General features: G+C 41.8%; 1 protein-coding gene across 1 annotated transcript in view; it reads left to right on the forward strand.

The window, feature by feature from the left end:
• The window catches only part of LOC142657885 (transmembrane protein 132D-like), an 863822-nt gene that overhangs the window by 405241 nt on the left and 432149 nt on the right, over nt 1-26432 (forward strand). The window lies entirely within an intron of this gene.

A 26432-nucleotide genomic window follows, 5' to 3' on the forward strand; every position in this document is an offset into this window, starting at 1 on the left:
TACCCACAAGTAATAGACCCACTTACTAACCTAAGTTTCTGGAGCTCATCTATATCTGTCAATTATCTTTTACTCACCCCCTGTCCGATTCTCATATTCCGTCTCGGCTCGGCAGCCTCCTCCGGTCCTATCTTAGCATCTCATCCTTCCTTCGCGTATTGCGTTTCAACTTGCGTTCCATTTCCTTTTGGAGCGCGTCGGCTTCCGTAACTCCTCTGGTTCCCGTGGCAACGCGTAAACATAACATATAGTATTACTTCCTGAAAACATCACACACAAACCCTTAGCCTATTAATGTCCACCCACCCCCGTTTCCCGATGTCACCATTCATTGTTTCTGTAAATAAAACGATATTATTAATATTTACGTTGTACATGTTTTTAACTCAATACTCTCCAAAAGCATTCTTTGACAGAACACACAGCCTTTTATTATTTATACTTTTTACCTGTCCCCCATGTACTCATATTATGATATGTTTTATTAGATCGTACATTTTTGAACTTTGACCTGCTGTTGTGTTTTCGCGGTTTTTTTGTGCAATTATCCAGTCTGAACTGGCGCTATATAAACCTGTCTCTTTTTTCTGTAAACCTATGCCTGATGAAAGCGCCAGTTCGGTGCTGAAACGCGTTGCGATTAAATAGTTTTTTACAAAACTTTATACCCGACTTCAGGAATCTTACCTTGTCCACATTAACCAGCAGCGCCGTTATAGATCCTTGTTTTATCTGCATCTCTCATGCTAACAAAGGTGCATTGGAAAAAAAGGCTTTAATTGCATTGAAGTATCATAAATGGACCACCAATGATTGGCAAAGGGTTGCTTTCTCCGATGAGACACATTTTCTGCTTCATCGAACGGATGGACGTTGGCGTCCGGCGAGAAACATCCGAGAACAAACACCCTGCAACCATTGCTGGAAGAACACAAGCTGGTGGCGGTAGCGTTATGGTCTTGGGAATTTTTTCATTGCATTCTCTGAGCTCGCTCATGATACCCCCATACCCTCACTCATGTGGATAACCGATTTGGGTATGAATCCATCGTTGCAGATCACGTCCACCCATACATGCAGGGGCGTAGCTAAAGGCTCATGGGCCCCGATGCAAAAGTTCTTATTGGGCCCCCCCCCCCCGCAAACTTCTCATGGCCGACGGTCCGCAGCTTTCAGCTGCATCGCTGGGTCTAAGTGACCCAACAATGCAGCACTAGCAGCCGGGGCGTCACTAAGAGCTTAAAATGTCAGGGGAAATAGCCCTAATAAATATGTGTCTGCCCCAAAAAATGTGTGTATAGGAAACAGCATAGCATATCTATAGCACTAAGACCCTATAAACTATGGATAGGCTTAGATACAGTGGCTCAGCAGACAGTATCACACATGATAGGATTAGATACAATGACTCAGCAGACAGTATCACACATGATAGGATTAGAGATACAGCTCAGCAGACAGTATCACACATGATAGGATTAGATACAGAGCTCAGCAGACAGTATCACACATGATAGGATTAGATACAGTGGCTCAGCAGACAGTATCACACATGATTGGATTAGATATAGGGCCCAGCAGACAGTATCACACATGATCAGATTAGATACAGGACTCAGCAGACAGTATCACACATGATCGGATTAGATACAGGGCTCAGCAGACAGTATCACACATGATTGGATTAGATACAGGGCTCTGCTCGCTGACATTGCAGCTCCAGCGCTGGACCCAGGAAAGGTAAGAATAATAATTTTGCTTCTTTATGTGTTACTGATTATTTTTGTGTGTTAGTGTTTTTTTTACAGGTTCGGTTGTTGGACTTCGGATACGAGGACTTCAATAAAATGGTTAATGAGGGTTGTGTTTTTTTATTTCAATAAAATATTTTTTCTATGTGCTTGTATCTTTTTAAACTTTATTATCACCGCCTTAGTAATGGCCGCTGGCTGATTGGCAACGTCCATTACTAAGGCGGGTCTTAATGTTAGCAGGTGCAAAGGCCAACACTAACCCCCATTATTACCCCGGTACCCACCGCCACCAGGGGTACTGGGAAGAGCCGGGTACGAACCAGTACACGACCATCTGCAGTGACGGTCAGGCACCGGGGCGGCCGCAGGCTGGTAGTATTAGGCTGGGGAAGGCCAAAAACAGTGGTACCTACCACCCTGGTAATGCTGCCTGCTGCTGCTATGTTGTATCTGGCTGGTTATGAAAATTGGGCGGGCCCCCACATCGTTCTTTCCAATTTTTTTTTAATTTTAAATGACGTGATTTCCCCCCCATTTTTCATAACCAGCCAGATACAATAAAGCAGCAGAAGCCTAGCATTACCAGGGTGGGAAGGGCCACTGTTTTTGGCCTTTCCCCTCCTGATACTACCAGCCTGCGGCCACCCCAGTGGCCGACCATCACTACAGATGGTCAAGTACTGGATCGTACCCGGCTCTTCCCAGCACCCCTGGTGGCGGTGGGTACCGGGGTAATAAAGGGGGTTAGTGTTAGCCTCTGCACCGGCTAACACTAAGCCCCGCCTTAGCAATGGATGCTGTCAATCAGCCGGCGGCCATTACTAAGGCGGTAATAATATAGTTTAAACAAAAACACAAAGACATAGAAAAAATATTTTATTGAAATAAAAAAAAAAAAACACACAGCCCTCATTAACCATTTTATTGATAATATAAAAAGCTGTCATCTAAGTAGTCCTGGAATCCGACGTAGTCCAACGACCGAACCTGTAAGAAAACACACAAAAACCGATTAGTAACACATGTGTTAGGCTTAGATACAGGGCCCATGTGTGATACTGTCTGTGGGACCCTGTATCTAATCCTACCACAAGGTAGGCTTAGATACAGGGTGCAGCAGACAGTAATCTTATACAGTATAAGATTACTGTGTGCTGGGGCCCTGTATCTAAACCGACAGTGTGGTAGGCTTAGATACAGGGTCCCACAGACAGGATCACACATGGGCCATGTATCTAAGCCTACCATGTGATTGTCTTAGATACAGGGCCCAGCAGACAGGATCACACAATCTGTGATCCTGTCTCATGGGCCCTCTAAGCCCTGCTACGTCGTAGGCTTAAAGGGGTTGTGCAGTCCCTAAACATTGATGGCCTGTCCTCAGGATAGGCCATGAATAGCTGATGTGTCTGGGTCCGACTCCCGGTACCTTCCAGGTTCCGGATCGCAGCGGAGGTCCTGACGTCACAGCGCTATGCGCCGCGCACAACATCGAGAGGACAGAACTTCCGCCGCGGCTGAAGAGGAAGGTAAGATTAGTTGCCCTGACTGGCGGGGTCCGACTCCTGGGACCCGCCAATCAGCTGTTTTGAAGGGGCCGCAGCACTCGTACGAGAGCTGCTTCCCCTTCATTTCACTACTTGCTCACACTGTGAATCGCCGCCATCGATTCACAGTGTGACCGGAATGAAGGGGAGCAGCTCTCGTACAAGTGCTGCGGCCCCTTCAAAACAGCTGATTGACGGGTCCCGGGAGTCGGACCCCGCCAGTCAGGGCAACTAATCTTACCTTCCTCTTCAGCCGCGGCGGAAGTTCTGTCCTCTTGATGTTGTGCGCGGCGCATAGCACTGTGACGTCAGGACCTCCGCTGCGATCCGGAAGCAGGAAGGTAAGGTCAGTCTGTTACTATAGTAACAGGGGCCCGCGGCCCGAGTTACTAGAGTAACTTTTTATTGATGTGGTGTGGGGGGCTGTGGGCAATTGCGACCGCTGCGACCCCTATAGCTATGCCAGTGTAGATATGAGATAAACAGATAGATAGATAGATATGTGATAGATAGATAGATAGATACTTTGTCTTATGCTAAACGGTCAGCCCTGAGGTGTGACTGCTCAGCATGACAGACATACATACACACAGTGAAGGGGTTAAGAGCTGGATTACTAGTTGCTACTTACATCTGCTTCTGGGGTCAGAGAGCAGCTCGTACTGCAGGGGAGCAGCAGACACGCACACCATCTTCTTACTGTAGCCATTCCTTTCCCTCTGAACAGGTCACGAGGAAGAGGGAAACAGCAAGAAGTGAGCTGATTGGGTGGACAGTACAGTGGGCGGGGCTGGGTCTCGTAAGATGAGTGGATTCATCTAGCATTCACTTTCCACCCTCTTGTTCCCCCTCCGTGCAATGACTCTCTGACTGCCGAGCTGCCACCAATGCTTTAAGCTACATTACTGGGTCTCTTTTGTACCACAGCAGGGACCCAGCAATGTAGAGCAATCATTGCAGCGCTAGTGTGGTGAGGGGGGCCTGCGGGCCCCCCTAGCTACGGGGCCCGGTCGCAGTTGCGACCGCTGCGACCCCTATAGCTACGCCACTGCTATTTGTCTTCCCTTGGGCAGATGGAATCTTCCAGCAAGGCAATGCGACATGTCACACAGCTAGAAATGTCTGACTGTGGTTGGAAGAGCACGACGAATACTTCCAAGTACTTCCCTGGCCCCCTAATTCGCCAGACTTTAATCCAATCAAGCATCTGTGGGATCACCTCGATTGTCTTGTTCGCTGTATGGATCCTACCCACGCACCCTCCAGCAAATGTGGGATACATTGCAGTCAGCATGGCTCCAGATACCTGAGACCACCTACTAGCTCCTTATTGAGTCACTCTGAGCCCGTCTAGCTGCTGTCCGTGCTGCACACGGCGGTTACTCTGGATATTAGCTGGTGGTCCTAATAATGTGACACGACTGTGTGTATTTATATATTGTGGGGATTTAATTCACTGGCCAGAGTGAAGTCAGACTGTACAAAGACACAGACAGGATTCAAATGTCCTAATGTCGGGTCCTTTCCGGCTTTTATTGACAGCGTAGGTGCTTTCAAGACTTATACAGGTTGCACAAAACAAAACATAAACAAAATCCTGCTTGTCCAAGCACTAACTACACAGTATAACTTCCCTCTTTGTCTTACATACAATATAACATCAACCTGTACCTTCAGTTTGTGAGCCGCAACACTGCTCTGCGCAGCGAGAGTTTACACAGTGCAGCACAGGTTTAAATAGGCCTCAGTACAGCAGCATTTACTAGTGAGGCCAATGCAGAGGAAAATAGTTATCGGACTGGGAATGGAGGCTTAATCCCATCCAGGTCACTACAAAACCAAGTCCAAGTTCCATACCTTTCACACAACATGGAGAAAAACTAGCAATGTGTTTTTCCTCCTGCTTTTTATGACACTTGGAGCCCCTCACCGTGTATAGAGGAGAAAGAAACCTTGGTGAAATCTAGACACCATCTACAACCTTCCCAGTCCAGTCACTTCATATATATATATATATATATATATATATATATATATATATATAGTTATATACTGTACTCTTCTGCCTAGAACATAACCAAAGAAACAGTAACTGCCCACTTGGATTGCCAGAGAGAAAAACTGTGTTCTCTGGTGAATGCTAATCAAGCTGCAGTGTGCTGGGCCATGAGCACAGTTCCCACTACAGGATGTTGAGCCCTCATGCCACCCTCATGGAGTCTGTTTCTGACAGTTTGGACAGAAACATGCACACCAGTAGCCCGCTGGAGGTTATTTTGTAGCGCTTTGATAGTGTACTTCTTCTTTCTCCTTGCATATAGGAGCAGATACCGGTCCTGCTGATGGGTTGATGCCCTTCTATTGCCCTGTCTGTCTCTCCTCATGTTACGGCCATACAACAGATAAATAAATTATATCTTTATTATATATATTATCAAATATCAATAGTATCAAAAGCACAGTTAAAATTGTATGCGAGATCAAGAGGAGCAAAAGGGACAAGTTAGAAACAGATTGTCCCAAGAACCAGAAAAAAAAGTACACCTCAACATCCATAACCTGTATCATGTCCTAGTCCATATATACCTCCATACCAGATACCAGTTAAAACATATCTGGGAATAAGTAATATGACAAATTATGCCTAAAGATAATATGCACAAATTGAGAACAAGCAAAAACCCCACCAATGACCAAGGCTATAAGGCTGGGTACATGCAAATGGGTATCAGATATATATATATGTAATAAAGTAAAAAAGGGTCAGATGGTCCCTAAAGGCTCTACCTAGCACCCTAATGAACATGCAACCACTCTGTGATGCCAAATCAATAGTGTATACTAGCCCATGAGGAAAAAGAATAGTGACTCAGGTAAAAATGTATACGTAAATATATGCCCTGTGTAACGTCTATGGCCGCGGACCGTCGTCCTGACTTACCCTCTGATGGCATCGGCCATGGACGAGTGAGTTCCCGGCGGCATCTCCCTCCTGAGAGACGCCGGCACTCACTTTCTGGTCCGGACACTGTCTCCCGCAGGGTGCGCGCGCCCGCGCGTGCACGGCCTTAAAGGGCCAGTACGTGCACTGTTGCAGAATACTGCAATCAGCCAAGAATGCGTTAGGACTATGAAATGGTCTCTGCCCTCTCGATCCTTGCCTGAGAGTTGTTGTGTTACCTAGAGTTTGTCATTGCAAATGGTCTCCTAGTGTTTTCCAGTTCCCACTGTTACCCATTCCTGCTGCCTGTACCCTGTATCCCGTGCTACCGTGCCTCTGTACAAATATAATGGTGGTTTATCTTGGCTCAAATACCCACAAAATCTCTCTCAGACCGGAGCAGGCAAAACTAAATTGGGTATGATCCAACAAATACCCTAAATAACATATATAAAGTACAGTGAAATTTACCGCTCAGACGGCACTGGTAACAGTCCAATATCATTCAGTATGGACTCTCTCCCAGAAAAATGCAGTGGACAGTCCACAATCCAATGAGGGTGTGGCTGGTAATTCTTACCCTTGTAGTTCCACCAAGCTCCTTATCGTCTCTCTCCACATTCAAAGAACTCCTGGTAGGAAAAGGATCTTATATCTCTAATAGATGGAAAAAGGAAGACACATAGTGCAACACCCTCTGAAAAAAGATTGCTCCACGCCAAGTTTAATCCATACTCACAGAAGTAACAAGAAATAAAAGCATCAAGGTAAGTAAAAAGGGCGAAGGGCGAAACCCAGGGTCGGGCGAGAGTGTTTGGCATGCCTCTGTACCGTCAAGAGTTGGAGTCGTGTTGTGCCCTCCGCTGCATCTATTGTATCGCACCCCGCCGGGTGTATGTCTATTGTCGGAGCCTCATCTTAGCCTGAATCTACTGCTACTGTCTACATTGCCTCAGGTACCCTTTCAGAACTATAGACATTGCATTGTACCTGTTTAGCCAGCTGCTATTCCGCTACCCGGTATAGCCCAGTGGGTCCACACCCCGCACCGTGACACCCTGAGATATACACAATTTAAAAAATGAACATCCGAGACCTATAAATGTAATAAAAACTAACAACATATCATTGGTCATTATGGGAGAGTTAGGTAGGAAGATAGGATATACAAAAAGGCACGCCTCGATACGCGTTTCACCTATGGCTTCGCCAGGAGGCTAATAATGACTAAAAAAACAGAATATATAAAGGAAAGAAGTAATGAACTGGTGCCGCAACACCTGAGCCAAGGGCAGCAGTGGCGCTGCTCTGCCGTGTTGGAGCCGCCCACATCCCTTGAGTGCCGCAACCAGCGTCTTGACGTGACGCCAAGACGTCCATAAGACGTCATACGTCAGTGGTCATTGAAACGCTGATGTTAGGCGGCATAAGAGTTTGCGGCAGTACTAGCGCATGCGCTGTGGGCGCCAGCCATCAAAGCACAGTGGAGGCCGTATAGGAGAGCAGGGAAAAGAGGGTGAGACTAAATTTACTGGACTGGAATGGATGTAAGTTGCCGTTATGACCAACAAAATAGCATATAAGGCAATAATAATGCAATATATGTGTTAGATACATGATAGGCATATATTAATACAGATATAATAGTGACCATAGCTTTAACTAAAATATACATAAACACGCCCAGAAGATGACTATAAAATATTCAAGGGGACATGTCAAAAATAAAAATTACATGTGTTGCATAACCGCTACCATCACTATATAGGTCTCTCATGATATTCTCGTAATCTGGACAGTAGATCAATATAGTAAAATAAAATAAATGACATAGTGCCGAGATTGTGTAAACACATATATACTGCTAAGATATATCAATAGATATGTAGATGAGTAGAGCATATGCGAACAAAAATCATAAAGTGCAATAAAAATTTAATATTTATATATATATATATATGTATGTGTATATATATATATAATAAAATGTGTAATATAAAAAAGAGACACACAAAATCACTAAGTGACCATGTAATATAATTGAATGTCATGAAGACAATCCACAATAAAATTAAGAGGATGCGAAAATGAATTAATTCAAATATGAAGAGTATACGTACTAATGGCATCCATAATTAAAAGTAAGATGTATTCAAATATATATATATATATAATAGAATAGATACTCAAACCCACATGTCACAAAACATGGGTATATAGAAAAGAGTCCAAATATTCCTATATATGGATAAATCAAACTCAGAAGAATGTATCACAAATAATCCATATACAGAGAAATCAACACAATCTCTTACAAAATGGAGTACAGAAATTATATATAATAAACTCATCACAATAATACAGGGTTCTGTCAGATAAAAAAAAGGTACAACAGTGGATAAATGGCATAAACGACAGTAGGCGTTCTCGCAGACAGCTCAGGTCCCATTTGCATACATAGATACATCGCAGTCAACCTTTCCCCAGCTACACCACAACAGCTAAAACAGCTACAAAAAATACACAAGAAAAAATGATAATTAATAATATACATAAATAAAAACACACAAATATCCTGGAAAACATAAAACTCATGCAAAGGAATCACAATAAGGGCTCGAGGCTTACAGCTTCTTTCAAACCAAAAGGTGAGGTGGTATTACGAAACACAATCAACATAGTTTTCCTTTCTCAACGGGGCCTGCCTTACATTGCAACCCCTCGGACCCGTATCTTAAGTGGTGTGCTCATCATGCCCACGTATATAAGATCACATGGGCAGGTGACAAAGTAAATGACAGCCTCTGTTTTGCAAGGAATATAATGGACTATCTTAAAATCCATGTTCCTTGCGGTGTTCCAAAAAACCGAGGTTTGTATAATAAATTTACAGGCAGCACAGTTAAATGACCCCCCCGAGGGTGGCCCCGACTACTAAAAGTATTAATTCTCCTGGTACATAGTGACTATAAGTGAAGATATCCCTCAGATCCCTCGATCTGCGGCAAGTGATTGTAGGGAAGTGGGCAAACGTTTAACCAAATCCCTATCTGTGAGTAAAACTGCAAAATATGACGCACCTTCATCCAGTTATGGTTGAAGGGGGTGATAAACCGCACCTTATCGTCCAAACGTCTCGCCTGTTTGGGTTTACTCACCAAAAGATTGTTGCGCGATAAGTGCTTAGCTCTCCTATATCCTTATTTGATGTCTCTGTGACTGTAGCCACAACTGTATAATCTATGCGTCAGAAGAGCAGCCTGTTTTTCAAAGTTCTGCTCTTTGGAGCAGATCTGCCGCATCTGCAAAAATGTACGAGTTAGAATGGCCTTCTTAACTTCTGGATAATGTCAGAAGGTGGCATGGAGGAGAGAGTTGGGGATGTAGCCTTCCTATGGACATCAGTGGAAATATAGCCATAAGTATTCTTGACAACAGAGATCTTGTTTTACGGCCCATGTCCTGGTGTCTTCTTCATGCTCTTGAGAATGTGCTGGGAGACACCGCAAAACGTCTTTTATCTAAACGCTTTATGACCATTTTAAATTGACCATTCAGGGTTTGACATTTAGCAGCTTTTCTATTTAACTATGTATTCAAGACACAGTATATTAATCCAAATAAGTGTTTAGAGGGTATTTAGTAGTTAAATTATCAATGAGAGAATTTTAAATTTTCAAAGTTTGCAAAGAGTAACTATATACTGTATCATGCTGGAGGTCCTGACCTTTTTTTTTTCTTGCTGTATACATACACAAATATAACGTTAGTTTGGATGATTTCACCCCAACTTTTGCTTGTACAGTATTACTATTTTAATTTTCCCCACTGATACAGTATACAATTTACTGCTATTTTATTCTTTTACAATAGAAATTATAATTTGTAAAAGTTTACAATAACTGTTCTATTCCGCTGATTAAAACTCATTATATTTCTTTTTTTAAGATAAATATATTATGAAAGTATTCTGTCCACAATAATACTCAGTCCTACAATGCAGTCATTCTGCTTCCTCAGCACTTATTTAGACAGTACAAGGCAACCTGTCTGGTGGTTTTACCTCTTTCCTGTACCAGTCTTTGGCTGCCTAATATTTCCAGAATAAAATTTATTGCAGCACTTGTTTTATTTTACCACCCTACAACTACCTGTTCTTATACTTATCCACATATTCTCAAACTTTTTATTCTCAGTGCAGTGCCAGTGTTATGCTATTGATGGCATTTCTTAACTAGTACACCCTACAATACACTGGCATCACTTCTCCATCTTATTTAAAGTCTAAGATTTTAAGCAAGGTTTCCAATTTTTAAGCCCAGGTTCACGCGTAACGTAAATGTTGCAGAATTTCCGCTATGGAACTCTGTGTGGAAATTCCACAGCATTTAAAGTAGCAGCAAAGTTAATGAGACGTTAAAAAATCTCATGCCCACCCTGCAGAAAAAATGCAGCGAAAACATCAAATTGTCCTGCGGCACGGAATTTAAATCTACAGCATGTCACGGTCATGTCACTAGGCCGCACCACCGTAGCGGGGATGCAGCTGGCCAAGCAACAGCGCACCCAATCAATACAAAGTCTTGCTCTAGGGTACCTGAATAGTCCAGACAGAGGCCGAGGCTTTAGCATGGATGGAGGTGGGTGCAGCAGGTTGCACCAGACGTGGCGGATGATAGCAGGTGCAGCAGGTTGCGCCAGACGTGGCGGATAGCACTGGATGTGGGAGATAACACTGGACGAGGCAGATGACAGCAGGTGCAGTAGGACACGAGTCCAACACTAACAGGCTCAGGAACAAGGACACAGCACGGTATACAGGATACAGCTAACAGGGCACAGGAAACAACGGGAACAGGATAACACAAAGGGACCATTTGCAAGACTCACATGGGAATGCTAACAACGCTCAGGCAATGAGCAAAGGGGCAGGGCCTTTCTTATAGTACAGGGAATCCTGGGCTAATTGATGATGATTCCCATGTTTACGCGCTGGCCCTTAAAGGCACGGGCATGCGCGCGCACACTACGGGACACAGCAGACCGGAGCGGAAGTGAGCGCTGGCGTCTCCTGGGAAGGAGATGCGAGCCAGCACTCACAGATCCATGGCTGCGGCCGCCGGGGGGTGAGTAAACCCGACGGACTGCAGCCATGGACGCTACACAGCATGTCAATTTATGCTGCATTTTCTATTGCGGGTTTTCTCCATTTAATTCAATGGGGATGCAATATCTGCAACGACTAGCCAAGTGCTGCGACTTTTGTGGCGGAATCGCAGCGCTTCCGCCGCAAAAATCGCAACTCAGAAAAAAATAATTCATACTTACCCAGAACTTCCTCCAGTCTGGCCTCATGGTATGACGTTTTATCCCATGTGACCGCTGCAGCCAATCACAGGCTGCAGCGGTCACATGGGCTGCAGCATCATCCAGGGACACCGGACGGCAAAGGAGGGGCACATGACCAGCTTTTTCTGGGGGTTACAAATTAAAGGTTGTACGGAACTGTAATATGGCCAAGTACATTAGGCCTTAGCCTGTATGCCTGCCTGCATAAAGGCTAAGGCCTAATGTACATGGCCATATTACAGTTCCGTACAACGTATATTTATTAGAACATTTTATTCCGCTTCAAAAAGTGGCATATTATATTCCTACAACTGTTGAGTAAATCTAAATATTTAATGTTTGAATGACAAAAATATTATTATTTCCCCCATTAATAATTATTATTAAATAATGCTCAATAGGAATATAATATTTGGACATTTTAACGTTTGGAAAGTGAGTGTTCTGTGAAATCATTTTATTTAATGATTTTCATTTAAAAAGAAAGCTAATTGCTAGGAAATGGATTCTACTTTTACTGAACATAACAAAGTGTTTCAAATAAAAAATGTACTGAGATTTGTGAGGACTCCTTAAATCTCACCAATCCTAACCATTAAAACAGATCCCAGTGCTTAACAAAGTGTAGGACTCCCTTCAGCTTTGTGTTATCTCACAGAAAATACAGCTGAGATGGTACTATTATCCAACAAGATTAGCAACACATACAGAGGAGCATGCAGCCCTCTGTTGGAAAAGCTTTGGATATAAAGGAGATCTTTCGCATGTGTGGTGGTTTTGCCCTTTACTTAAACAATTCTGGCTAGATATTTTTTCATTAAAATCTAAACTGTGCAAAAAAAATGATCGAACCTGTGCCAGAGTTGGCCCTACTTAACATTGGATTAGATATTAACCCTGGATGGGCCAGGTGGTGTGTTTAGTAAAATCCGGTCTGCAGTTCGCAGTGAAATATTAGTAAAGTGGAAGTCTGATAAGATCCCCCTGATAAATGAAGTAATTAACCGAGTCAATGTTTATTTTCAATATGAATATTGGATAGGAGAAAATAATAACAAGTCAATCTATCAAACTAGATGGAAGATTTGGATGGAGGAAAAAAATCTATTTAGAGGGTAAACGATCCATTGGTAAGAAAGGAATCAGATTTTAGAGTACGGTCCTGTCTTGAGCGGAGCTATTCCCCCTATCTGCAGATATAACGATAATGGGAACATTTCTCTTTTTCTCTTAATTAACTAACTCCATCTTTATATTCTTTTCCTATCTATTTACTTTTTTTTTTTTTTGTTCATTCTTTCTCTTTTTATAATTTAAAGAGGCTCTGTCACCAGATTCTCAAATCCCTATCTCTTATTGCATGTGATCGGCGCTGCAATGTAGATAACAGTAACGTTTTTTGTTTTTTTAAACGTTCATTTTCGGCCAAGTTATGAGCTATTTTATATATATGCAAATGAGCTTTGAAATGGACAACTGGGCGTTTTTTTTTTCGTTATGTCCAACTGGGCGTGTATTGTGTTTTTAACTGGGCGTGTTTATGTGTATGACGCTGACCAATCAGTGACCAGTCAGCATCATACACATCTCCATTGATTTACAAGCAGCACAGCGTTCTTACTAGAACGATGTGCAGCCACATACACAAGTGTCCTGATAATGAATACACATGAAATCCAGCCTGGATGTCATGTGTATTCAGAATCCTGACACTTCTGACTCTTTTCTTTGAGATTGCAGCAAGCTACTGAAGCACCTCTCTCACACACTATAGTCCGGACAGTAGCAGAGCTGTCATTCTCCTCCCTGCGCTCTGATACTGCCGGTTATAGTAGTGTGGACGAGGAGACAGGGAGGGGGCGCCAGACCTGCGCTTCTGCTACTGGAGCGCCTCTCACACACACTATAGTCTGGACAGTAGCAGAGCTCTCATTCTCCTACCTGCGCTCTGCTACTGCCGGTTATATTACAGTGGACAAGGAGACAGACCTGCACTTCTACTACTGGAGCGTCTCTCAGACACACAGTCTCTTCCATGCGCTCTGCTGCTGCAGGTTACACTAAAGAGAACTGTGTAGTGTATAGAGGCAGAGAGACCTTCCTGACGTCACGATGGGGGCGTGCACATCTGACGTCAGGATGGGGCCACCACCCACCTGTACTCACAGGCAGCAGAATTCGTGCACTGATACATTCACACAGTGTACGGATTTCTGCTAGCAACAGGAGAAATACAAGAAATAAAAAGAAAAAAAAGTGTCAGAGTGGCCATTTAAAACACATATAACACAAAAAGGAGCCCAAATTCATTAATAAAGTATATTACAAAATATATTTATATTACACATGCTGCTAGAAAATAAAAAGTTGATTGAACGTTTAGTTATGCTTTAAGTCGATTATGTGCTTTATTTATTCTAACTTAATGGGAATCTATCACCATCTCTCACCCCTTCAAACCACTGTAATGGTTAAATAGTCTTAAAGACATTAAATACAAATATGTATATTTCATACTAACTCACCTGCATTCAACCACAACTTGCTTGAAAATTGTCAGTTTGCCCTAGAAAAATAGAGTAAAATCAACGCCTAGTCCTCCCCCTTTTTTACTGCCCCACATTATGAATATTCATATCTTTCTCTTGGCATGCCCTAAATGCAGATCAGAACACTGGGCTTTTGTCGTTTAAAGGGGATAAACGGGATAGAGCTAGAAATTTACATACTGAGGAGTGCAAAGAGCGTGCATATCCTTGATAGGACACCTAGGGCTTCAGCGCGCCCACAGATGCGGGATTGCAGCAGGAGATAGCGTGTGAGCAGACATGAAAGATATTTAGATTCTCGATCTCTATAAAGTTTAGGGTAGTTAAAGTTGGTGAGAGATTCTCTTTAACAAATAGTAAAATGGTGTTTAAAGTGAGTTGTTCTAAGATATTGTACTAGAAGTGTATGCCCTCTTGTGAGAGCTCAATTTTTCTTGTTTCTTTATTTATTTTCTGTTTAGAAAAAAAACAAATCTTGACAAGGCAGTCACAGTTTTGTTACATTTTTAGCATCTCATTCACATGTTGCAACAAATTTATGGAGTGCAGTGAGGAATTTGAAATTATATATTAGATTTCACCTTTGCCACAGAAATAAACATAAGTCAAATGACAACATTTCCATTGTGTATGGAGTGAATAAGTCTGTATTTTAGGGTAGGGCCACGCGGAGCGGCCCTAACATGGTCGCAACGCGGCTAACAACCGCGCCGGCACCATGTTAGGTGCGGCTGTCAAACAGCCTGTTAGTGGGCGCAAGTTAATGCGGTTATACGGTCCCTTTATCTGCAAAATCGTGCGCCCATGAATTAATACATCCTTTATGGCCGCACGATTTTGCAGGTTACAACTAGTTACCCCCTATTCATTCTCTATGGCAGCGCCGGAAAAAGCCGACCACTGCACTCGGCTATCTCCGGCGCTCCCATAGAGAATGAATGGAGTGGCAGTGTGCATGAGTATTTAACCAGAATACCCCTTAACAAGGTATTTGACAGCCGCTCCTACATAGTGCCAGCGCAGTTGTTGACGCGTTGCGACAGTGTCAGCGCCGCTCAGTGTGGCCTTACCCTTATTCTATATTCGAAATGAAGATATATAATGCTCATAGTCATTGCTTCTTACATGGCAAGGTTGAGTTTCCTACATATCCCTGCCTGTCTTATTTTCATAGTTTGATACCATTTTTTTTATGAGCACCTTTTTATTTGAAATGGGTCACATCTGCAAACATATGTTGTATATAGCCTTTTTAGTTTATTTCCAGTCTGTTGGAACCAAATATAGTTCTTATATTTTGCTTTTTGAATAAATAAATAAAAAAAATGTATGTGAAAACCTGATGACAAGATGAAATGTGCTGTGATTTGTCACTTCAATTAGGGTAAACCATTTTTTTTTTAAACACAACCAGGTGCACAGTATGCTACCGATTTGGCTTGTTGGTGGTATTAACAGGAAGCAAAATTATGATAAAATGGATTAAAACTAATGACAGAATGAACATTTTGTCTTATCTGAAATTATCCATTGTTTAATTGACTTTATACACTTTTTTTTCTTTTAAGTTTGTCAGCTTATAGATTACATTTGTCATATTTTTATATATTTATCCTGTATAGAAAGTATCACATTTCTAAAAATTCTCTGTTAATTTTTGAAAAACTTCTTTAATGTGTACATTGAGAGACATATTCAAAGCTGGGTACAGAAGAAAAGCATATACAGTAAAATCACATATAATATAGTGAGAACTTAGGCACTGATAACTTGTATATATCAGTGTAAGGCTGGGTTCACACGAGCATGTTACGTTCGTAAAGGACAGAACGTATTTCGGCCGCAAGTCTCGGACCGAACACCCTGCAGGGAGCCGGGCTCCTAGCATCATAGTTATGTACGATGCTAGGAGTCCCTTCCTCGCTGAGGGACAACTGTCCCGTTCTGTAATCATTTCCCCTGAGGACGTTACAGCAGTAACGAAACATGTCGGGGGGGCTCTTCAATTTTTAATTCCTGCTTGCTGGTTAAACTAAATCACACACTATAACCACTGACGGCTAAGTCAGCGGTCGTGGCACGTTGGTTCATAGGTGTATCACACTAGTGCATGGACAGCAGTCTTGCATACGTTTACCCGGCAATCAAGCAGTGATATTTTTAACTTTCATGTGGTCTGTCCTATTGCTATATATAGCACATTAAAGAATTTACTTTATTTATTTATTATCTTTCATGGCAGTTGGAAAACAGGGCTTTTTTGCCTAACGGCAATTAGTTATTATTATCTAATATATAAGGCCCTCAAAGCCACTTCAGAACTGAACTGGTCCCTGAAAAAATGGGCTTTTGAAATTTTCTTGAAAATATGAAAAATTGCTGCTAAAGTTCTAAGCCTTGTAACGTCCTGAAAAAAGAAAAGAATGTTCAAAAAACAGTGCAAACATAAAGTAGACATATGGGATATATGAAATAATAACTATTTTGTGTGGTATTACTGTCTGTCTTACAAGCAGATACATTTAATTTTAGAAAAATTCACATTTTTGCACATTTTATGGAACAATAGGCATAGCATAGTGAGTAATATACCCTATGGTATCAACTTAAATAAACAATATCTAAATAACATTAAAATAGAAAGAAAAAAGAGAGGTAATCTAAAGACACTACACCACCATCATCACCTACAGATGACCTTCACCTCTCCTGTCAAAACTGCTGTGATAAACTGACATCCATACTGGAAAAAATGCAATCCCACCCAAAATAAAATAATTTGATGTGGGTGGGCAGAAAATCTGTTACTCCTGCTGACTCCTACTACAGAATGATCCACCCCTTCCTTTTTGCCACCTGAAGACCCCACCCAGGGCCCTGGAATTACTCCTATGCTTGCGACACAGGTCTGGGACCAACAGGGTCAGGTTTCTCAAGTGGCGAGACTCTGACATGGCTGCTTCAGGGGTAGTTCTGAGCCTAAGAAGAGTTATTTGTATTCATTTAGTGATGTCTCCTGACTATCCTGCTTCTCTCTCATTTGATTCAGTGGCCCAGTATACACTTATACCATACTAGTCATACTGCATTGTTGAAAAAAAATAAATTGACAAGCCGACAGGTGTTCTGTATTCCTAGACAGTCAACGTATGCAAAACATTATATTCTTGCGGGAGCACTTCTTATCATTTCCTTCTTCTTACTTGAAATAAATGTTCTCTCAGGACGTAGAATGTTCTTTCTCTGTCAACCAGAAAAGCAACATAATCTGCTAGTGCTGTACTACTGCTGCTAGACCGAGACTAAAAGCAACCAACATACAAAATCAGAATATGATATATTCCCTTATAAAAGAGGACACCTTTGACCTACTTTGAGGATTTTACAGGGAGTTCCAGTTTCGCATTCCTCAAAGAGTGAAGAAAAAAACCACATTTTGAAGTAGTTAATATTTCTGTCCTACTGGCAGTGACGGCAACAGAAACCAATGTAATGTAACATTGCGGTGCTTTACAGGTAGTGTGAAGTGGTAAGTCTATGACTTGTATAATATGAAGTCTGTACTCCGCCACTTCTATCTTCACATATACCATATTGTTGTCAGCCTATATGATGCATATTGTATTCAGTACATCAGAGACACGGGTCTCTAATAAGAAAAACATAGATAAAAATCAAAACAAAGATAAAATATGTAGCAATTCATGAAGGAATGACATGAGTGGCCTTCTTCAGTGTTTGTTAAAACCGTTTATGTATGCTCAGCAGCCCTTAACCATATGGCTATGTTCACACTGGATAAATCCAAGAAAATATGATCGACTGAAGCACATGAAATTTATGAAGAAAAGTACAAAATTTTATTAACATAAAAACATAACATGATTAAAACTGGAACAGGGAATGAGTCACTCAATAAAAAGACAACAAATCGATCACACACCGGATATGGATAAAACATGATTGTATAAGCAATATACATGTTAATGAGACAGCAAAAGAGAATTATGTAGATGCTTATGCAGACCTATATCTAAAGGAGCCGAGGTAAGTTGTAACGGAAGAAAAATCCAATAGGATCCAGCCAATGTATATAATCAAGCCAACCTATGTGAAGGTGTATGGCAACAATTACATATAAATACAAATACATAAATGCAGTAATTGTCTAGGTGGACATGGAGGGCTAGCAAAGGCCATAATGTGGATGCTGAAGGATCAGCATAGAAATGACAAGTATGCAATGTACATGGGCTCACAGAAGATAAGACAAAAAATCTCAGTGACAGCTGTCTAACATGATGGAGATGTGAAACATACCGGTGGACATGAAGGGAGCGTGAAAGAGATGTCTGTACCCGACGCGCGTTTCGGCAACTGCCTTCGTCCGGGGTTAGGGTCAAACTGCTGATATCCGCCCATATATAGTGCATAGCTCAGGTGTTTAAGATGTTATGAAATTATGAAATGAGGAGGAGGCAAGACTGGATGACGAGAATCGGTGTCTGATGCGGGGTACAAAGATGGCGCTGCCCCACTTCCGGGACCGCGTCATCAGAGAGGGTGTGAGGTGGCGGGGACTAACCGCGCCCCCCATATCCTACTCCAATTACAGACGGCGGTCGGAAGAGGACAGGGCCACTCCCCCCCCCCCCGAAAGAACATCTTATCAGGATGTCATAAACATCAGCGCACAGTCCGACATCAATGTATGCCACAGAAGAAACAAGAAAAAGGAAAGAGACTCCCAGTGGAAATAGTTACAGAACAGTGTGTGTGATATAGTGAAACGCCTAAGTGTTGGAGTGTATGATATGTGAACTAAAAAGAAATATGTGATATAAACCCCGCATCAGACGCCGATTCTCGTCATCCAGTCTTGCCTCCTCCTCATTTCATAATTTCATTTTGTTGATCGATTGCACCAAGTTTATCTTGGTTATTACCTAGGACTTAATGCAGTAGACTCTATATAGTTCAGCAACGTTGCTTTACATTGAACATTACTCTATATTTGTGTCCTTCTCTGTTGGTATTTCATCGGTATATATGTTCACACTGGGCAGATACGCTGCGTAAAAGTACACAGAGTATCCACCCTGGACCCTGCAGGGAATTCCGGCCGAAAAAACGCATTTAATTGTAGTGCAGTGGAATGTTCAAGGCGGAAAGCATAAAAAAAAGCTTCTACTTACGTGGAGTCATGGCTATATGTCCCACTGATGTCCTGCAGCCCGCTCTCCTGGGATGATGTTTTATCCAATGTGACTGCTGCAGCCTGTGATTGACTGCAGCGGTCACGTAGGACGAAACTTCATCTCATAGAAGTATGAGCTTTTTTTTTTGTTTTTCTGAGTTGCGATTTTTTGGAATCGCAGCTTTTCCGTGGCAAAAAATGTAACATTTGCGATTTGTTGCGAGTTTTACATACTTATTTAAGTCAATGGGGAAAACCTGCAACAGAAAACCAGCGATTCTGCAGGATAAATTGACATGCTGCAGATTAAAAAAAACGCACCACAGGTCTATTTATGAATGTTTTGCTACAGATTTTTTTGTTCAAATCTCATCCACTCTGCTTCTACTGTATTAGGCTGCGTATTTTCCGCAATTAAATATGCAGAATATCTGCAGTATTTACACTTAGGTTATGTTCACACCGGCTATTTTCAGCCGTTTTTCGGGCCATAAATCTCTAGAAAAAATGGCTGAGAAATTGGCTGAGAACTGCGCGTTTTCTTATGCCTTATTTTCAAAAAGCAGCGTGTAAAGATGCCCCGTAAAAAGAAGTGTATGTCACTTCTTGAGCCGTTTTTGGAGCTGTTTTTCATTGACTCAATAGAAAAACCGCTCCAAAAACGGACGAAGAACGCAGTGAAAAATGCTAGTTTGATTAAAAAATGGCTGAAAATCAGGAGCTGTTTTCCCTTGAAAACAGGTCCGTATTTTTAGCTGTATTTTGTTAAGCGTGTGAACATACCCTATATTTACAGTTGTCTTAGGCTAGGGACAAATGGCGTTCTGCAATTATGTTATGCAGGACCAGTTAAAATAGTCCGATATACATATGCTCAAGGCGTATGCAACTGTCTTTGCAATTTTTTCCATAAAAAAAAAAACACCTCGTCGTATGCAGTTGACCTATACTGGCCAAACATATGCCAAAAAGCAACTTATGGCATATGTTTGGCTATTAAATCTATGGGCACATTCTCATATACATTTTCCAAGAGTATATATGTCAAAGGTGCACCACAGACTTGGTGTGAACTGAGCCTTGGCTCGACAGGCGTATACAGACGGTTGTATTGTGGTTTGACAACAAATACTGTATGTAATGTTAATGAATAGAATAGAATTTTGAAATATCTAGAGCATGCACATTTTTTTTTAACCAATTCCTGTATTTTTACATACAGTGAAGGAAATAAGTATTTGATCCCTTGCTGATTTTGTAAGTTTGCCCACTGTCAAAGACATGAACAGTCAAGAATTTTTAGGCTAGGTTAATTTTACCAGTGAGAGATAGATTATATTAAAAAAAACACAGAAAATCACATTGTCAAAATTACATATATTTATTTGCATTGTGCACAGAGAAATAAGTATTTGATCCCTTTGGCAAACAAGACTTAATACTTGGTGGCAAAACCCTTGTTGGCAAGCACAGCAGTCAGACGTTTTTTGCAGTTGATGATGAGGTTTGCACACATGTTAGATGGAATTTTGGCCCACTCCTCTTTGCAGATCATCTGTAAATCATTAAGATTTCGAGGCTGTCGCTTGGCAACTCGAATCTTCAGCTTCCTCCCATAAATTTTCGATGGGATTAAGGTCTAGAGATTGGCGAGGCCTCTCCATGACCTTAATGTGCTTCTTTTTGAGCCACTCCTTTGTTGCCTTGGCTGTATGTTTCGGGTCATTGTCGTGCTGGAAGACCCAGCCACAAGCCATTTTTAATGTCCTGGTGGAGGGAAGGAGGTTGTCACTCAGGATTTGACTGTACATGGCTCCATCCATTCTCCCATTGATGCGGTGAAGTAGTCCTGTGCCCTTAGCAGAGAAACACCCCCAAAACATAATGTTTCCACCTCCATGCTTGACAGTGGGGACGGTGTTCTTTGGGTCATAGGCAGCATTTCTCTTCCTCCAAACACGGCGAGTTGAGTTAATGCCAAAGAGCTCAATTTTAGTCTCAACTGACCACAGCACCTTCTCCCAATCACTCTCAGAATCATCCAGATGTTCATTTGCAGACTTCAGACGGGCCTGTACATGTGCCTTCTTGAGCAGGGGGACCTTGCGGGCACTGCAGGATTTTAATCCATTTTGGCGTAATGTGTTACCAATGGTTTTCTTGGTGACTGTGGTCCCAGCTGCCTTGAGATCATTAACAAGTTCCCCCCGTGTAGTTTTCGGCTGAGCTCTCACCTTCCTCAGGATCAAGGATACCCCACGAGGTGAGATTTTGCATGGAGCCCCAGATCGATGTCGATTGACAGTCATTTTGTATGTCTTCCATTTTCTTACTATTGCACCAACAGTTGTCTCCTTCTCACCCAGCGTCTTACTTATGGTTTTGTAGCCCATTCCAGCCTTGTGCAGGTCTATGATCTTGTCCCTGACATCCTTAGAAAGCTTTTTGGTCTTGCTCATGTTGTAGAGGTTAGAGTCAGACTGATTAATTGAGTCTGTGGACAGGAGTCTTTTATACAGGTGACCATGTAAGACAGCTGTCTATAATGCAGGCACCAAGTTGATTTGGAGCGTGTAACTGGTCTGGAGGAGGCTGAACTCTTCATGGTTGGTAGGGGATCAAATACTTATTTCTCTGTGCACAATGCAAATAAATATATATAATTTTGACAATGTGATTTATATAATCTCTCACTGGTAAAATTAACCTAGCCTAAAAATTCTAGACTGTTCATGACTTTGACAGTGGGCAAACGTACAAAATCAGCAAGGGATCAAATACTTATTTCCTTCACTGTACATTTACGTCACAGGAGAGTCCCCTTCCTGCATCCTGCTGTGCATGTACTGTATGTTACGGTGATCGTGTGGGCACAGAAGCTGTGCCTGCACGATCACCTCTGCAACAATCGGGTCAGAAAAATGTTTTAAGGTTTATTATGTGTATAAAAATAAATTGAAAAAATGCAAATATATGATATTGCCACAATCGTAACGATCCAAATAATAAAGTGAACTTGTGATTTAAACCGCATGATAAACACCGTACAAAACAACAAAATGCAAAATACCATACCAGAATTTCTTTTTTATCCCAATCCACCCTAAAAAAAAGTAATAGAAGTTATTCAGTAAGTCCCATGTAACCCACAATGGTACCAATGAAAACAACATTTTTCCCCGCAATAATATAACACATTATTTACGCTGCATGGTAAGAGTGTTAAATGTAAAAAGCTAAAACACAATGGCAGCTATTGCTGTTTCCTTCAATCAACCCCCACCCCAAAAAAATAAAATAAAAGTTAATCAATATATTTTATGTACCCGAAGGTGCCATTTAAAAATACAACTTGTTACACTAGAAACAAGCCCTCATACTGCTATGTCGACGGAAACAATGTGTATGACTTGAAATGCAATGATAAAAAAATTCAAGAATCTTTGAACATCAAGGCTATGTTCACACAGAGTTTTTTGCAGGAGGAAAATTGCTCCTGCAAAAACTGCTCCAGACGGTTTTTGCACAGTGGTTTGACAAAAACTCGTTAAAACACTCGTCGAGGCGTTTTTTTCCTCTTTCTGACTGATTGAAATGGGGTTTTAGAGGCGGTTTCCGCGTCAAAAAACTCGTCAAAAAAACTCTGTGTGAACAGGCCCTTAAGGAGTTCTCCAGGACATATATACTTTCCTCTGATTACCTGATTACATGTAAAAACAGGCTACTTTGCAATACTCTTTACTTACTTTTTAATTTCTTATCTCCCGGCCGGTCAAGTGATGCCTCCCTCTTTGAAATTGCAGCTTCTGCAACCGTCACATACTTCTTTCTTCAGTCTTTTCTGGTAGATACAGCGTACGGGCATGTCATTTGTAACGTTGCTGTACCCTGGAGGAGGGGGCAGACTTTTTCATATACATCCTCATTCCTTGAGCATACAGTTAGGTCCAGAATTATTTGGACACTAAGGATATGTTCACACGTAGTGACCAAAAACATCTGAAAATGCAGAGCTGTTTTCAGACGAAAACCGCTCCTGATTTTCAGACTTTTTTTTAACAACTAGCGTTTTTCGCTGCATTTTTTACGGCCATTTTTGGAGCTGTTTTTCAATGGAGTCAATGAAAAACGCCTCCAAAAACGTCCCAAGAAGTGTCCAGCACTTCTTTTGATGAGCCGTCATTTTACGCGCCGTATTTTGACAGCAACGCGTAAAATAAAGGCTCGTGGGAACAGAACATCGTAATTCCCATTGAAAGCAATGGGCAGATGTTTGTAGGCGTATTAGGGGCGTTTTTTCAGACATAATTCGAGGTGTAAGACGCCCGAATTACGTCTGAAACCACTGCGTGTGAACATACCCTAACACAATCTTCATGATTTTGGCTCTGCATGCCACCACATTGGATTTGAAATGAAACAACTGAGATGCAATTGAAGTGTAGACTTTGAGGTTTAATTCAAGGGGTTGTACAAAAATATCCAGTGAAACGTTTAGGAATTGCAACCATTTTTCTACACAGCCTCCTCATTTCAGGGGCTCAAAAGTAATTGGACAAATTAACATTACCATAAGTAAAAAGGTTTTTTTTTAATACATTGTAGAGAATCCTTTGCAGGCAATGACTGCCTGAAGTCTGGAACCCATGGACATCACAAAAACGCTGGGTTTCCTCCTTTGTAATGCTTTGCCAGGCCTTTACTGCAGATCTCTTTAGTTTTTGTTTGTGGGTCTTTCTGCTTTTGTCTTAAGCAAGTGAAATGCATGCTCGATCGGGTTGAGTTCTGGTGATTGACTCGGCCATTGCAGAATATTCCACCTCTTTGCCTTAAAAAACTCCTGAGTTGCTTTCGTAGTATGTTTTGGTTCATTGTCCATCTGTAATGTGAATCAACGTCCAATCAACCTTGCTGCATTTGGTTGAATCTGGGCAGAAAGTATATCCCTGAACACTTCAGAATTCATCCGGCTGCTTCTGTCTTCAGTCACATCATCAATAAACACTAGTGACCCAATGCCTTTGGCAGCCATACATGCCCATGCCATCACACTGCCAATGTTTTACAGAGGATTTGGTGTGCTTTGGATCATGAGCCGTTCCAAGCCTTCTCCATACTTTCTTCCTTCATTCTGGTACAGGTTGATCTTAGTTTCATGCTGTTCCAGAACTGGGCTGGCTTCTTTAGATGTTGTTTGGCAAAGTCTAATCTGGCCTTTCTATTTTTGAGGCTGATTAATGGTTTGCAGCTTGTGGTGAACAATCTGTATTTGCTCTCATGAAGTCTTCTCTTTATGGTAGACTTAGATCCTGATACACCTACATCCAGGATAGTGTTCTTCACTTAGGTAGATGTTGTGAAGGGGTTTTACTAAACCATGGAAATAATTCTGTGATCATCCACCAGTGTTCTCTTCCGTGGACGTCCAGGCCTTTTGAAGTTCACGAGATCACCAGTGCGCTCTTTTTTTTCAAGAATGTACCAAACTGTTGATTTGGCCACTGCTAACATTTGTGCTGTTCTCTCTGATGGATGTCTTCCTTTTTTCAAGCCTAATGATGGTCTGTTTCACATGCATTGAGAGCTCCTTTGACCTCATGTTGTGGGTTCACAGCAACAGCTTCCAAATGCAAATGCCACACCTGGAATCAACTCTGGACCTTTTACCTGCTTAATTGATGATGGATTATTGAGGGAATAGCTCATGCAGCCCATTAAATAGCTTTTGAGATAATTGTCCAATTACCTTTTGGTCCCTTGAAAAAGAGGCAGCTACATATTAAAGAGCTGTAATTCCTTACCCTTCCTCAAATTAGGATGTGAATATCCTCAAATTAAAGCTGAGAGTCTGCACTTTAAGCCCATATTGATTATATAACTGTATATTCAATATGTTTTGGTAAACCGCTAAAATGCCAAAACTTGTGTCACTGTCCAAATAATTCTGGACCTAACTGTATGTGGTAGATCCTCTTCATGTTCTCACCACTCATGCTCAAACTTCATTCACTAAAGAGCCTACATCACATGTTACCCCTCCCCAGCTTCAGCTCAATTCCCTATTGCACATGCACCCGGTTCTACAGGCCAAACAGCTGCTATTATGTGTTCAGACTGGGAGTGCAAAGATGGGGACAGGAGGTGGAGCAAACATGCAGAAGGGAAGTCCAGTGGGAGTTTCTCCAGATGGCCTAAATGCCAGCCAGTGCAAGGCAGTATGGGATTTGTAGTAGGGGTGGATGACCGGAAACGGCTGTGAACCAGAAAATAGTAAGTAAAGTAATGGGAGTGCAGCTACAGAACCGGTGCATCTCTGGCGAATAAAATCTTCACCAGCTATAAGCTGGCATAGATTTGCACTATAATTTCTGTCACTTTCTGGTGTAAATTACAGTGAATTTGTCAGGCCACAGGAAATGCCACCCCATCCACTAATCCCCGGCCACTTTTCAGAAAATGACACAAGTCCCAAATCATCCTGCAAATTGCAACTTTTGTGCCGTTTGTGACTTCTCTATCTGGCATAGAAAAATTAATAAATTCCCCCAGTATGTGATTACTGCATGTGCAGTTTCTATATGTGCTGCCACTTTTTAGGACTAAAATTTTTCTTCTAATAATGTTTGGAAATGTCATTTTGCAAGTGATGCTTCATTGTCAAAAGTATATGGATATTCCTTGTAGGTGAGGCTATTTCAGACACTCCCCTTGCTAACCGGTACATAAACGTCAGAAACATCAAACCGTAAAATTCCTTTAATCTGGTTTTACAAAAATCCAGAAATTCCAGTATCTGATTCAGAGGCGTAACTTGTAGCTCCCATTCCCCATGCAATATTTTTATAACGTCTCCCACCTACCATGTGCCATTTATAATACTGATGTCTCCTTATGAGGCAGAGGGAACTTTGGGCCCTCAGACACCAAGGCCTGACTGCAGTTGCTTCCTCTTCACCCACTCAAAGACACAAGATAATCTGAAGTTTACAAAACCAGAAGTCGAAGCAGAGATAACCAATTATGGAGCTCATCTAACTAAAAAAAAGAATAAAGTTCAATAAGCTTTTCTTTGACTAGTTCATAATGAGAACATTT

This window comes from Rhinoderma darwinii, chromosome 1, assembly GCF_050947455.1.
Source record: "Rhinoderma darwinii isolate aRhiDar2 chromosome 1, aRhiDar2.hap1, whole genome shotgun sequence".
NCBI classification, from domain to species: domain Eukaryota; kingdom Metazoa; phylum Chordata; class Amphibia; order Anura; family Rhinodermatidae; genus Rhinoderma; species Rhinoderma darwinii.